Genomic DNA, 15503 nt, shown 5'->3' on the forward strand with positions numbered 1-15503 from the left:
TTAGATGGGTGCTTCTTTGCAGGAAAGCAAATCTTTGCAGTTTTAATTCATGAAGGTTTTAGAGAATGTCCTGCCTTGCTATCTGGTGCTAGTTGTTTGTTCAGGCAGAGCACTTGCCATGCATTCAGAAACTGTTCCTAGGTAATAATATGTACTGCACTTGCTAGTATGAAGTATGATCAATAAAATTGACTCAGCATCTGTAACAGAGAACCCAAAAGCCAATCTTGCATTTTACCGCCTTAATACACCAAGGCGATATACTATTTTTTGTGTTTATGTGTGATCCATAGCTTTTGTAGTGAAAGTGATAACTTCACCCTCCTGTCTCAAAGTTTAAGTTACACTTGCACAGCATGAAGTGTGCGGTGTCTATGGCAGTCAGCTCCTGCAAGTACAAGGACTTTAATTGAGAAAATTTAATTAAGATAACATTAGAGGTCAGCACTTCACACTTCAATTTCACTGGCGTTTTCAGCACTCCGCTTCCCTGCTGGGTAACACTGGCATAAAATTTATAAACTTTTCATTCTATTATATTCCACTCAAAACATACTGTTAATATGCCATCAGGAATACTTGCTCCCTGACGTGGAAAAGAAGATTATAAATTCCAGAAGTGATGCAAAAAAACCTAAAATATATTTGGATAACTCAGTTACATGACAAATTGTCTGGAAATGTACACCTATATCTGCATGAAATTACACATGCCATTTGAAGAAATGCTGAATACATCATCCTCAGGTCTGATTTAGATCCTATTTTTCAAAACAGCTGCTATACTACTTGAAATATCTTTATCATTAACTTTCCAAGACACTGATGAATAAGTATATTGATACATGTATTCAGCCTGCTTCTCATGTGAAGTCAAAGTCCCTTTACACCACTGGTGAGACTGAAAAGTTTTAAAGCAAATGGAAAAAAATGAGTGCAAAGCAAGCAAATAAATGACTCCTTTAGGCTGAGCAGAATAAAGAAATCTCAAAACAACTATGATATTGGACTTTGTTTTCTCCAAGTCTAGCAAATTAAATTTTTAACACAAAGAAGCCATTTGTTATTTGGTAATGGCATCTGTAAAAACTTTTGATTCTCATGCAGGGCTATAAAGCTAGAATCAAGTCACATTAGCAGTAATAACATTGGCAAAAGGTAACGTAAGTAATGCTTGTATAGGAATGAGGAATACTGCCAAGAAGAATTAAAAACATTCCTTTTTCTAAAACTTGACTACAGTAAATTCTCAGTATCTTAATAAATATATAATACCCTAAAGCAAAATTCAGACATGAAAATCCAGAGTTTTATGAGCTATGTAGTAGTGGTAGTAGTGGTAGGGTAGCATACTGAACCTTCTTCATATCTAAAATGTAAATGAAGATGGGAGCAGAGTGCTGCTAGCTGATGGTACGTAATGAAAGAAGCACACTCACTGCAATTTGAAAAATGCAGGCTTTTAAGCCTGCTCTGAGGGTAGGCAGAGTGAGAAATGAGAACACAAAATTTTTAACAATCTCTTTGCTCACTCTCTAAATCCCTCTGCTCACTCTCAGGCCTCCTCTCAGACTGCCTTGTGGAAGAGGAAAGGAACAAAGAGCTGCTGCAGGAGACGGGTGGCGTCTTTGCACAGCACTGTAACACCAGTGCCTTGGCTGTTCCTGTGGAGCGGTGCTTCTGCAGCTTCACTGCTCTACGGGCAGAGAAATAGAGTTGAGAATACACCCAAGAAAGTCAGCAAATGCTGGGGTTAAACCAGATCATTAACATCAGCAGCAAATTTTCATCTGGGGAAGTCTCAGACCAAGGCTGGGAGAAAAAGCTCTCTCCTGCATGGGAGGCAGTGCGCAGATGTTTAGGAAGATGGATAAAAAGATACTGTGACCCCAGAAAGGTGTGGAAGGAAATCATGTGCTTGTGAGGACCAGCAAAAGCTAGCAACCTTGAAACCTTTCCAGGACAAATCTGTTCAGCCTTCAGCTCTCTGAATGTACTGGATGCTTATAATGTATTCAATCTAGCATTTATATATACTGAAAGAAGAGGACTTGGAAGCAGACTGTCATGTCATCTAATGAAGCCAGAGAAGGGAAAATCACAGCTAATCAGTCTGTTCTCATCTGTGAAAACAGGTCTTTATTTTATTTTATTTTATTTTATTTTATTTTATTTTATTTATTTACTTATTTTTTGTAACAAAACTTGCCATCAGCTAGGGTCTATGTGACCTCTGGCTTTTATAATCAATGAAATCACAGGAGGATAGCTTCCATAGACTTCTGTTTCAAAAAAAAAGGGGGTTTTATTGAGAAAGGAATGGCCTCAGACTTCTCTAACAGTGCGTGAATCATATTCTTTAGTGATACACAGAATCAAAACCCAAAAACATTGGTACAGAGACCACCACCTGCTGAGAAAGAGCTTGTCTGTTTGAAAGTCACCCCCACAGGATCCGGATAGCTCTTAGCCAAGTTCTATTCCTAGCAAATGGGATCAGACACTGTATTTCTTTCTTTTTGATTCAAATGACTATGGACTGGGCTCTCCTTTGGGTCATAATGCCATTCACTTTAAAGCTTGACTGAAGGGATGACCTCCCGTGCAGTTGGATCCCCAGCTCCCACCTACCGAGTCTGTGCCCCACATCTTGTTTTTTCTCTCCTGTTTCAGTGCCCTCTTGGCAGCTCTCAAGGAGTCTTTGATGAAGGGGCTGGGTTACACTACACGTGGGGTGCAGCTCCAGCCCAGAGCAGCCCCTGGCACCGGGAGCCAGGTTTCACGCTTGGTGAACCACGCTGACCTTCCGACGCCCTGGTGTGTCCTGCTTTCTTCAGGGGTAGCCACAGTACCCTGCCAAACCCTAGCCTGCAGACATCTTATCACTGGGACGCGTCTAGTTGCTCCTACCAAACAAGACACAATATTGGGCTGGTTGAATGCCTACCTGATCTGGTACTGCTGCTTTTATCTCCTGTTGGACGAGGTGACCTTGTGCACTGGGTATGCACCGGTCTAAATTTCACCTACAAGTTGCAACTACAGCTTGGCAGGAAAGGCAGCTTATATACAAAGAGTCCTCATGAGACATTTAAGTGTCTCAGCCTCATAAGCATTATTGATTTCACGGGAATTCTTTAGTCCCAGAAGACAGAAAAATGTGATCATGCACAATGCCTATATGACAAAAGAAATCAGCCATTTGCATTACATTTAAAATTGGTAACATTAAACAATCAGAACCACAGGCATAAACGGATTGCCTTGCTTTAATGCAGATAAAATGACAAAGTTGATATGTGGAATTCATGATTTCAGGTGACTTCCTGCTTGTTTGTTTCTGCAAACCCTGATTTCAGCAGTCATGCAAGCAGTTAACGATCCTCTTTCTTCTCCTGAAAGTCAATCATATTACAACACGACATTTTTCCTGCTTCACAGAATCGACATAAAAAGTACAGAGAAAGACTGCAGTGCAAAAAGCTTTAAGATGTAGCACTGAAGCAGAGCAGCATTGCAGCCTTTCCTCGAAACCTAGCGAGTTTTATCAGCAAGCAGCAGAAGCGATCCACGTCCAATTTAGGAAAGCCACTAGGTGTCCCTGCTAACCTGCAGCAGAGCGGCGCTCCCAAGTCTTGCTGGAAGATAGAAGCACGCCTCATAAACCCGTCCAAAGAACATACAGCGCGACCAAATCAGACAACTGTACTCGGCAGCATCACCTGCCCAGCTGCGCCTCACCCCACCCCACCGTCCACCACGTTTCCCTTGCAGCCTTTCAGGGATGTGGTACCTGCAGGCGAGGTCAGTGCTAGTCAGCTGCACTGCTTCCTGTTCATTAAATAAACCAGGTATGTCCTTGGTAAATGTTTTTTTCGAGACTGCAGGCTTTCCGAGACCACACAGTCCTCAATCAAAAGCCGGGAAGTTTGCTGTGGTGCCCATCACACCGGGTGCATCAAGCTGAATAATGCAGTATTTAGTGAAGAGGGCAGAGAAGCTATTCTTTTAGTACTGGATGGCTAAGACAAATATATCAAGATATGATTTTTTTTTTTTTCTTCTCCGTTGTTTTTTTCATTCTCTTCTTTTCAAGCAATTGAATCAAATATGATTTGATTTAAGAGATCATTTTCGGAAAGGGAGAGATTTTGCAGGATTTTGGATGCAGACTTAGGAACACCTTAGGCAGCTGTAAAAAGATTTTGGCATGTACCTTTCGAAGATCTCATTTTCACATTCAAACAAGTAAGATTTTTATTACTGGTATTACGGGGAGCCAGTGTTGCAGTCCCATATCCCCAGGGAACAGGGGGGACCTCTCAATGCAACCCCAGACACTGAAGGGGTCTATCATTCTTCTGGTACTGTAAGAAAAATAATGATGAATATTTGAATGAAGCGTTTCCAGTTTCAAACAATAGCAGTTGCTTCTCTCTAGCTTGCTCTTCATAAACTAGAGTTTCACAAAAACAAATATTTTATTTACAGATTGTATTGGGTCTATTTTTGCCCTAGGAAAGGACTATTATTTTTTCCTTTAGTGAAAAAGAAAAAAAAAGGGCGGGAGGGGGACAGGAAAGTCTGAAAAAACACCACCAAACACCCAAACTTGTGGCATTTTGACTGATGTCCAAAATATCTAGGCACTGCCTCACTAGAATTACAATCTGGCTATATCCTACTTCTGTGAGCTGAGATTTCTACAAGCTGGACTGTTTCCCACTGTGATGCATCATTATCTCCACCTTGGTGAAAAGAAAGGGCTTATTTTATAAGAATAATAAATCACATTACATTGTGATAGAAATAGCTCTTCCAGGAAGATGAAGACACAGGAAAGCAGTGCAGCATAACACAACAGAGCTGTAGCTCCCACAAAGAAACAAAAGACAGTAACATTTGGAAGTTTTCCTGAAAGTTTTCTTCCTGCAGGGCATTTGAAAATGCACATGACAAGAACATCTATTTACAATACAAATTTGGATTTGTGATCATTTTTTCAAAAGCCCCCAAAAGGGGGGCTTCATTTTTTTTTTTTTCCCTTCCTTTTTCATATCGTCATGTGGTTTAGAACTTCAGGTCTTTAACACCAGGCCTGAGAAGATAATCAGTTTATTCTTCCTCAGAAGTGATGATTCTTGTTTACTTACTGCACTTCAAACTCTGGAAAAACCTCCCCATTTGCACTAGCTAGGTCCCATTCTGAAGAAATAGTGTGAATTTTTCACAGTTCAACAACTGTTTTTTTTTTTTTTTCCAAACCAATAGAGGCCTTTAAATCCGCAGGACAGCACAGTTTAATGCCTTGGCTATAAAAATTAAAAACACAACAGGTTTTTACTCAGTACTCCTGGTTGCCCTGTTGGTGCTCTTTAATGCACACCCAACAGGGAAATACAATGGCGATAACTGGTTAATGAATGCTGTCAGGTTTTCAGTGCTGACTTTTTGTAATAGACAGTTCTCAGGCAGAAGAGTAATACTGAAATATTTAAGAAATCACTATTATTTAAGAAAATTTTCAACCATTGTCAGAGAAAAGAAAGGAACAATGGAGAACGCATTCTTTCAGGCTCATCTAGACCTTGAGTTCTATAAGTTGCCAGAGCAAGGACACAGAGGATGCATTAACCATCCAAAGTGATTATCTTCTTTCTGTGAATGGAGAGAGAGATGCCACTGATCAGCCTTGACCAAAGTAAACTAATTGTTGTCGGCACAACTTTAAAAATGTTAACTGTTAACCCAAAACCTCTATAATTCCTTCAACAATACGCTTAAAAAGCCAACATGCTACAAATTTTCCTTCACTCTTACAATGCTTTTCCCTCCGTTTAATGTCAGCTTTAAGGTTGTGAAGAAAACTGTTAGCCCTGATGCAGAGGAGTTGGTTTTACAACCATCAGGCTCAGAAGCATAGTCCTAGCACATTTTTTTTCCTTTTTTTTTTTTTTTTTTTCTTTGCTCCTCCAGTCAACAAGCACACTGCAAGATGTGACTGACAACTTCATAGAGGTGCTGTGTTTCAAAGATCAGACAGATTTCCATGGCCTTGAATGGAGAAGAGCTGTGGGAAGGGATCAAGCTCCAGGTAAGAACAGGTCACTGTCCAAGCAATCTGAGAATGAAGCTGTATGCTAAGAAGCAACAGAAGAACAAAATAGGAATGGGGAGCGGAAAATGATAAATGACAATAAAATCATAGAGACATACAGGAGTGACTTTGGCCAAAAAAGAGAAAACATAGCTGAGGAAAAACACAACTAGGGGGTAGAAGGTCCGTACTTCTAAAAGTGAAAGGTCAGAAGAGAAGAGATGAAAGATGCATTTTCCCGTGCTCAATGCATTATTATTACTCTGTTGGACAAACTATTCCTATTGTATACAACTCAATAGTAACCCATGCATAAAATAGGAATTACCACCTTTGCTAAATTAAATAAAAATAGGAAGAAATATATTGCTTAATGGCAGAGTGTTTATGGCAAAATCTATAATTTAGACAGCAGGAAAAATACGTTAATCCTTTTCATTAAACAGCAAATCTTTGCCAGTTTGGGAAAAAAAAAAAAAAAAGAAAGAAAACAGAAAAAGATGGAGCCTCACAGCAAGGCCACTGGCATGTGCAGAAAGGTTTTACAGCTCAGGCTGGGATTTGGTAAATGCAGGTCCTCCAGCACTGTCCCCCACTCACCACTTTCCTCCTCTGTGCAATTGGTCTGTACACTCTTGGGCTGACCGGCTCTGCCTGGGTTCTCCACTCCAAATGGCGCTGGTGGTCCTGGCACATGTTGTAACCTAAATCTCCCTATTTCTGAACTGGAAGCCTCTTGTTTTGTTCCATCAGTCAGTAAAAATCCAGTGCTGCTCTTGCTTTTGCTGCACATAATGCTGTAAGGTCTTTTTTATGAACACAAACCACTTGGATGCTTTTTATCTTTATGCATTTGATCCTGTGAGGGTGTGAAACCTGCACTGCAGCTAGGAGCGTTCTTATGGGAAAAATAAGAAATACAATGTTTATTGTTTGTTTCCACTGAAAATATTTCTCATTGTTTCTCACCATGTTGTCATCGGCATATCAGAGTCAGAGTGGGCCGGGGTTCAAAGGAGTGAGAAACAAATCCAAGGAAGGGGCTTCTTCCTCAGACACCATGGCCAACCACATACGTTTCCTCATCCAGTTCCTAATAAAACCGCTAGAACTGACACACTGGCCCCAGCTCCTACTATGTCTTTGCTGGGGACCATAAACCTGGTGGCTTCAGAGTCTCACTGAGAAGTCTGCTTGTGTTGATAAGCAATTATCATTGGGATAAAAGGAGAGAAGATAAAGTCTTGGTCTATCAGACAGAATGGCAGTACCACTCTCCTCCAATGTTATCAGTATTTCAGGATAGTTACTTCTGAGGAGCAAACACATGGGAAGTTAGATTGCTTGAACATATTTATCCAACATAATAAGAAGCCTAAATGTAAATTAAAGCACATCTACAAAAACGGAATCCATTATCACATTTTCATGAGCTTTAATAACAAAATTGCTTTGGACTTCCTGAAAGCTGAGTCAAACTCCAGATTTTAAAGTGGAGCTGGAGCAAAAACACTCAGCACATGGAACAGAAGGTTAATAAAAAGGATGGAAAGAGAAAAAAGGATGTGAAAAAATAATCTATATGCATGAAGAAAAGTATTCATAGAGAAAATTCACAATGAAATATTTTATACAGCTCATATTTAGAAAATAAGATCTAGGAAGTTTACAGAATTGCATCTAGAGGTTTGGATTATATAAAAGGTGTGTCAAACAGTACAAATCCTCAACTCAACAAGATTTTTAAGATTAAATTTCAGTCTAGTAAACATATAGTTAATATAGGAGAGGCTGATGTGCTGATATTAGTGCACATTCACTTTCTTGTTGTTTAAAATACTTCCCTTTCCTGTGTGTTTCTCAGTGATTCCTCCACTGAGATGTCACAGTGGAGGATATATGATATACAACCACACTGTATCTCAAACCTCTGGTTCTTCAGAATGAAAATGTCTTAGCCCAATTATAAACACCAGTCCTGCCACCAAATAAATTGGAAAAAAAAAGAAACACAAAAAACCAAAACCAACCAACCATCAACAACAAAAAGCAACACAGAAAACAGCCAAAACCCAGAACCCAAACTATTTTCCCAGAGGTAACTTCAATTAGTTTAGAGAGTTCTAGAAAGTTGCTTTGCTAACATATTGCACTTCCTCTCCTAAGTAAAAACATTAAACATAATCACATTTTCATAGAACCGCACAATGGTTTGGGTTGGAAGGGACCTTAAAGACCATCCAGTTCCAGCCCCCTGCCATGGGCAGGGACACCTCCCACCAGACCAGGCTGCTCAAAGCCCCATCCAGCCTCACCTTGAGCAGCTCCGGGAATGGGGCATCCACAGATCCTCTGGGCAGCCTGTGCCAGGGCCTCACCACCCCGTGAGTAAAGAATTTAGGCACCACCTGTCACCTCTAGCCACCTGCTGTGATAGATGGATCCAGTGTCCTGCTAAAAGGGGTGGTCAAGACACGCAGAGTCTATATCCACCAGTTTGCATTTACAGCTATGGTACAGAAGTGTAGGATTTCACTCTAGCGAACTTCTCTTCCTGCAATAATATTGAGCTTAGAAAAATGATTACACCTTTGATTGCAGTTAATGGTTTGGTATAATCCAGCTAAACACTTGTTCTCGAGATGTACTGCCAGAAAATCTGCTGCTCAGGAAGCATTTTCTTGTAAGCAAGGTCGGCAGAACTGAACCACCACAGGCATGTGTAGAGACATATGAGCGTGGTAAGCAGGTGTCCCATCATCCAGCCTCACTGTGGCTAACACGCGTGATAGGCTTAGATTTACTGCTATGCCATTTAACACAAATCTGTTTCTGTATGACTTCATTATTTCAGTCTGGTTTTGCACTCCATGAATCATAAAATTAAGTCCAGAAAAGGTGTTATATGCAATATAGAGAAACACCTAATTCATCAGCTGAAGGCTCTCATCTGTTCCAATACTTCCACAAATGCTTGTTTTAAGCTTTGCAAAATTTGGCATTTTTTGCTTGGGTAAGAGTCTTGAGTCTAACTTTCAGATACCACAAGACCAATTTGCCTTTCTGCTAATAGAGTCTGTCCCATGCCATCTTTAGATTAGAGAAAATCATGCAACTGCAATTACCCAGTAACTGAGATACTGTGAAGATGGCCTTTTCTGTGAATCTCTACTTCTGCAGTGAAGCCAGGTCCCCAAAATGAAAAATCAGGAATGTGCTTCAGTGTGGTATTTGAAATCTTAGATGCAGTGAGCAGTCAATGTAAGAACCAAGGCCACCCCAGACCAGCCCTCCTGGCATCAACACACGGAGCTGAGACACGAATGCCAAACTCAAGCAGGAGATATTTGTAGAAGATGGCAGAAGGTGGTGTTAGTCATGGTTCCCTGCCATGCAGTCGTGTCTTAGCAGACTCAGTGCACAATGCTGCCTACTCAAACTTTTTGTTATAATCTCACTTACTCTCTATCAATTTTTACTAGGCCTGACAAGAGCTTACTGTAATAATACTTTAATGCTTGCTTCCTATCCCTCCGCTCACACTATCACATGTCTTTTGTGCCAGTCTGCAAGTAACAGATGCTGCTGGTATTTTTCTCAGAGCCCAGGCTGCTGATGCCGGGCTGGAAGTATCTGCGTACACTGATTATGGATACAAGGGATGGCTCTTGTGAAGTGATGGAGACCCACTGTACCCCACAGAACCGTGCTGTTTACATTAGCTAAGAAACCTGCTCCTCTGCTGTTTGCTATCACAAGAAAAGGACATTAAACCAGTATGCTCTATTTTCTGAGAGAAATAATTTTACCTTGCAGGGATTCAGAAGTCCGAAGAAAACACCATCCTATTACCATGTTTTAACTTCACGCAATAAAGGCTCATCCAATTTACAGCCAGTATCTCAGTATATTTGTAACCAATATATTCATGTCAGCAATCAGATCCATGAACATTTTTTTTTGCGTTTAATAGGTATAATTTCCATGAATCACTAATGGAATCAGTAGGAGGACATAATATGTATTCAAAAAAATGAGGTGGTGCCCTTCAGAATCCTGGAGGGATTTCATCAGCACAAAACAGCCTGCTTCTTTACTCTACAAAGCCAGGGGTTTTCTACCAATTAGGAATTTAATGGCAATTTGTAATGCAGCTCTGGGAGGCCACACTGGATTTTTGTTTCATGTTTCATGCTTTGTGAGCACTATTTAAAAAAAAAAATCAACAATTTTAGCAAATCTGAAACTTGTATGCCTGGAAAAAAAAAAAAAAAGTGTGATTTCTTAGCCTGATAAATATTAGTCAGTTTTGCTAATACAGCCATTTCACCCCTCTCCTCTTCCTCCAGTTTAATACAAGGTGATTGGGTGAGAAAGCTGAGGTCCTGCATTTGCTCTAGAGGACTGAGTAATCTGAAAGAGAATTGATTGCTGTGCCTATATCTGTACCCAGAAAGTCTCTGGGCTAGAGCTGGCTTGCAAGAGAATCTCACTGCTTGCTTCTCAGACTACTTTACTTTTTTTTTCGTTTTTTTTTCAGACAACTTCAAGAAAGCAGTATGTCGAAGCAAGCAAGAGTTTTTCCCATAGTATTGACTCAAACTTTGCATGTTGTTTTGAGGCATCTTTCTTGCCACTTTACAAAGAGCTCCACATGTTATTCACCTCTCATACGGCACAGCTAATGGCTGGCCTCCCTTCCCTAGTGCTTGACACAAAGACTAAGCTCACATGCCACCTGAGGCACATACATGCTCTTTGACAGTCTCATTCCTTCCACCGTGAGTTTCCTTGAATGCAGCTGTTATTCAAAATGCTCGGATACTTTTCCAACTCCCCCTCTTTTCAGTGCAGCAGGGGGTACCAGCAACTGTTTTTCAGTAAGATAGGCATTTCTGGGAGCCTGTCCCCTGTGCTTGCTTGTGTATACCAAGTTCCTTTTTCACCACTTTTAATGAAAGTGCCAGGAAACCACATGCATTTTCTTTACAAATCAGCAAGTAAGGCAAATCTGAAACCATGAAAAACTTAACATAGCAGACTGATGAGCATCCTCTGCTTGCACAGCATACACAAAGAGCACGAAGTCAACAGAAGGCAAGGAGAAACTGCAAAATGGGCTTAAATGAAGGAGTTGATTTATTTCAAAAAAATGAGTACCCAGCAATGGTGAAGTAAGTGCTCAGAATGTTCCTGTGGTTCTGGGAAAAGAAATAATTCTTTGTCATCAACATTTACATTATAAATCATAACATAGCCACCTCAGGCGTAGGTATTGCACTTTGAGTAAGGCCAACACAACAGGGGCTGGTTGTGACATCTGAGGCAGCAGGTTTGTATAAGCAGAAAGCCAATGGGTCCTGTAACTGCTGTACAAGGCAGAGGATGAGATGAAGCAGAGGGTGGGATTCCCCAGAGGGCTTGGCTCGATAGTCATGCAGAGCCACAGCAATTAGATGGACCTTTCCCATTGATATCCCAGTCACTCTTGCATAGTTCTTTTTATGGTAACCATACAGGATAAAAACAAGGTGTCCTAAGTAACTGCAATTGGATTATCATGTTAAAGCACATTTCACCACAGCTTTCTGAGTATGAGCTTTCATTTTCCAAGACATACTAAAGCAATAAACCTGAATAGGATCCTTACAGCCTCCCTAGGCCAATCCATTATTGAAACCTGTGGAGATTTGCCAAAAACTATTCTGGCCTGAATCTAGTCATCAATGAAAGATTTATTCAACATATTAAATAATGTATTGTAAACACACCACTTTCAAAAACAAATCACTTTAAAAGAATTCTGCTATTAAGAGATTCAGATTGCAAGGCTACCTGACGCTTCACAAAAATGTGAGTTCCAGATTTGCGGATATTTTAACAAAAACATTTGATTTGGAATTCAGCTCAAGCACAGGCATCAGACTACATTAAATGAATGAGATGGGAATAAAAGGGAAGAAATTGGGGCACCTATAAGACAGCAATTCTGAACAAACATAATTTCAAAGCATGAGAGGTGGGTAGAGGAGGAGAAGAAACACACCATGCAATTCGCATTAGAGGACTTGTTTGTCCTTCTTACAAAGAAAATAAATCCACATTACATTAATGCAAATTATTGCTTTATGAACATAACAAATGAGCACAAATGTGAGCTTCTGTTAACTGCTGTACACAGCTAAAAAGCTTATGAGTGACTGTTCCCAGTGCCTGGAAGGCTGGTTTTCCAGGAAAAGCTGAAATGTGATTAAAAAAAATAGATAAAAGAACTGTGACACAAAATTCCTAGGTTCTGAATTTTACTCAGGTGTGAAAGACAGCAGTAACAAAGAGAGAAATCTTCAGCTAGTCAGCTTTGTTGCACTAATTTAAATTTACACAGTGTGGAGGAATCACTGCTGATTTCTAACAACTGATTGTTTGGAATATGACTTTTTTCGTATAGGTCAACTGAAACAGTTTCAGTGAATGCAGACAGGAGAGAATGCAACAAAGAAAAGAGAATGAATAGCAAAGTGAAGAGTGCAAGACTGTAGGTTTGTAGGTTTTGTAGGTTTAAGATCAATTTGGACAAAATCAGAGTAACACAATCATTTTCCTTCAAATATGCATAGATCTGAACCTTCCAGAATAAAACATACATAACAGTAATGTACAATCGCTATTTTTGGTTGTAAACATTTACAAAATATCTGTCAAATTTTGTCTGCAAGACCTCTGCCACAGAAATGTATCTCATGTAGAAGGGATGGCTGTGGGTAACTTGTGTTGTGAGCTCTGCAGCATCTGAAGAGACGAGGGTAGAGGTGCTGGACTAGGTCACAGGTAGAAAACCTTTGTTCAGAGTGAAAAGAGGTACATAGCAAAGTGTTACTGGATCTGGGACATATCCTGAAACACAGTGCTCAGTATGTGTAATTAGGAGTAAGGATTAAGAGTAAGGTTAAAAGGGGTTTCTCCCCCTCTAACAAGATCTTGAGACCCAGTCAGGAAACACATGCAAAAGCATATAGAAGAAAGCAGAAAATACTAGTAGGTGAAGCTGAAACTACCCTTGTGAAAGCCTTGTAGCATTTTAAAATTCTTTTTCTCTTCTTAGATTCTTAGTCTCACTGAGCCACTTTGCTAAGTGAGGTGCTAGTGGGTGAATATGCATTTGGAGGAAGGACTTTATTATGAGGAAAGTAAAGCAAGTAATCTAAATAATCTACTTTTTTTTTTTTTTTTCCCCCTCACGCTGAAATAATTTATCCAGAAAAATGTGGATTTTCGTATAGCTTTTTTTTTGGAGAGGACAAGTTGATAGAGGGTACGAGAATAATCATCCTGACTCAAATTCTGTCCTTTTCCTTTCTGTTTTTGTGATATTTGCAGCAGGAGAAGGTAAGAAGAAACAAAAACGAAATGAGGGGATGATTTTTTGAATCCTCAGTGTTTTTTTTAAGATACTGTTCTATCAAGAACTATTGTCCCAGCTGTAGTTAAAATAATTACAGAGCAATTACAGTCTAATGAGGAAAAATGGTGCGATCTACTCAATATGAGTAAGAGAGAGAAGACAGTACTCCTTTGGACTGATAATGCCACTGCATGTGCATGTGACTATCATACAAAGCCAAAAAGAAATCTAATATCTTTGGAAGGTAAAAGCACGAGGCACTGCTAAGCATTTTCCAGACAGAGGAAGACAGAGAGTTCCCACCTCAAAGGTCTTTTCTTCAAAACCAAATGACTGATGCAGAGAATCTGTGATACAGCTAAGAAATGTCACTTTATTTTCCATCTTCCAATTCTGTAATAGTTAAATAATTAACAAATTAGGCAGAGTAGTAAGACTTTCAAAGGTAATTGAAAAGCCTTGTGATTTCAGGACTTTTACTTGTAAGGTTGGGTTCATCACTTAGGTGGTGATCTGACATTGACCAGCAGGGGAAAAGTGAAAAAGGGTTGTCTGACCTTTAGGAAGTCTTCAGTTTCTAAGTGTTGAATGTCCTTTCAAAACAGAATTATGGCTCATAAGCTATTTGGTATATGTCCGTGGTGCCAGCTACACTGCAGCACTCAGATACGTGATCTGGCTGTAGTATGGGTAGGAGCACAGTTAAAACTAAGGACAGACATCGCAATGTTACACTGCAGCTTATTGTGAAAATTTACTGTAGTTGGATAATGATTTCCATTGATTTTCAGTGCTTATGCAGTGTAGCTGAAGATCTGGACCACCATAGATGCAAACTGATGTCTTGTCATTAAACTTGCAAATCACGGTAACCCACCCATTTTGGGTAAAGGAAGACACTGATAGAACACATGGGAAATCATTTCTTTATGTACTTACTGATGTGTTAGAGCAGTATCACTCTCTGATTAGCATTTATTTGAATGTCTAAATATAACAAACACACCGTTAAATCTGTACATTTCTGGATGAAGCTATACTGTACAAATCAAACCTTGTGAAGTCGCAGTGATGCTGCTGTGGTGTGCTGTGTACCTAAGACCTAGCCTTCCCTTCTATGCCCTCCCACCCACCCTAGTAAAATCTTTTTAATCAGTTACATTTTTGGTAGTGATTTCAAACCTCTGAATACAAATTTCCAGTGCACTCCTTTGTGGGTGCATTTTTACACACCTCCCAGACATCCTGCAGTGCAGAATCAAAACACAGAAAAGAGAAGCACCTATGGCTAGATGTCCATGTTACTTGGTGTTAAAGGTGCTATCCTTACCATCCCTCTTTGTTTCTTTTAGAAATAGACTATGAAAACACCTCAATAATTAAGTCATTTACTTACTGGGTGTTACAACAATTGGTAATGATGAAGACATTGCACAATCAGCAGGCTGTACTCATTTGTTCTGCTGCTTAACATCACCACTGTGAGATCATTGTTTATTATGGCTCACAGGCAGTAATCATTTTAAATAACATGAGGATTTTTTTCACTCAATTGCTTTCATGCTTTAGGCTGATGAGAATAATCACCATGCAACAATTACTTGCACCTCTACAGATGATACACAACAATTCAGGTCACTGCTTTTTAAATGCATATGTATATACTTTTTGGTGGGTGGAGGTGGTGGGGGGAGTTACAGGTTTTCCTCTTACACATTTCAAGGGATAAAAATAAAAATCCAGATCGTTGTCTTCATTTCTTCTCTGCTGAGAACCCTTATTAAACCAAAAGGTTAACAGTGTCCAATATAGGACACTTTCCAGTTACCATATGAAAGAATTCAGAAAGCTAAAGAAGTAGATGAAATATTTGGTAAACAGCTGTGACCTACCAACATGGACACACATGAAATAGCTAAATCCACCAGGCAATGATTTCATTTGAAGATTTGATAATGAATAATTCACCCTCTATCCATTTTAACTATGAGCAGCTGAAAATAC

The 15503-nt window shown here is 39.7% G+C and overlaps 1 protein-coding gene across 22 annotated transcripts in view; it reads right to left on the reverse strand.

Moving 5' to 3' along the window:
- LINGO2 (leucine rich repeat and Ig domain containing 2) overlaps positions 1-15503 on the reverse strand; it is a 538477-nt gene that overhangs the window by 32592 nt on the left and 490382 nt on the right. The window lies entirely within an intron of this gene.

The sequence above is a fragment of the Anser anser genome (genome assembly GCF_964211835.1).
Source record: "Anser anser genome assembly, chromosome: Z".
NCBI classification, from domain to species: domain Eukaryota; kingdom Metazoa; phylum Chordata; class Aves; order Anseriformes; family Anatidae; genus Anser; species Anser anser.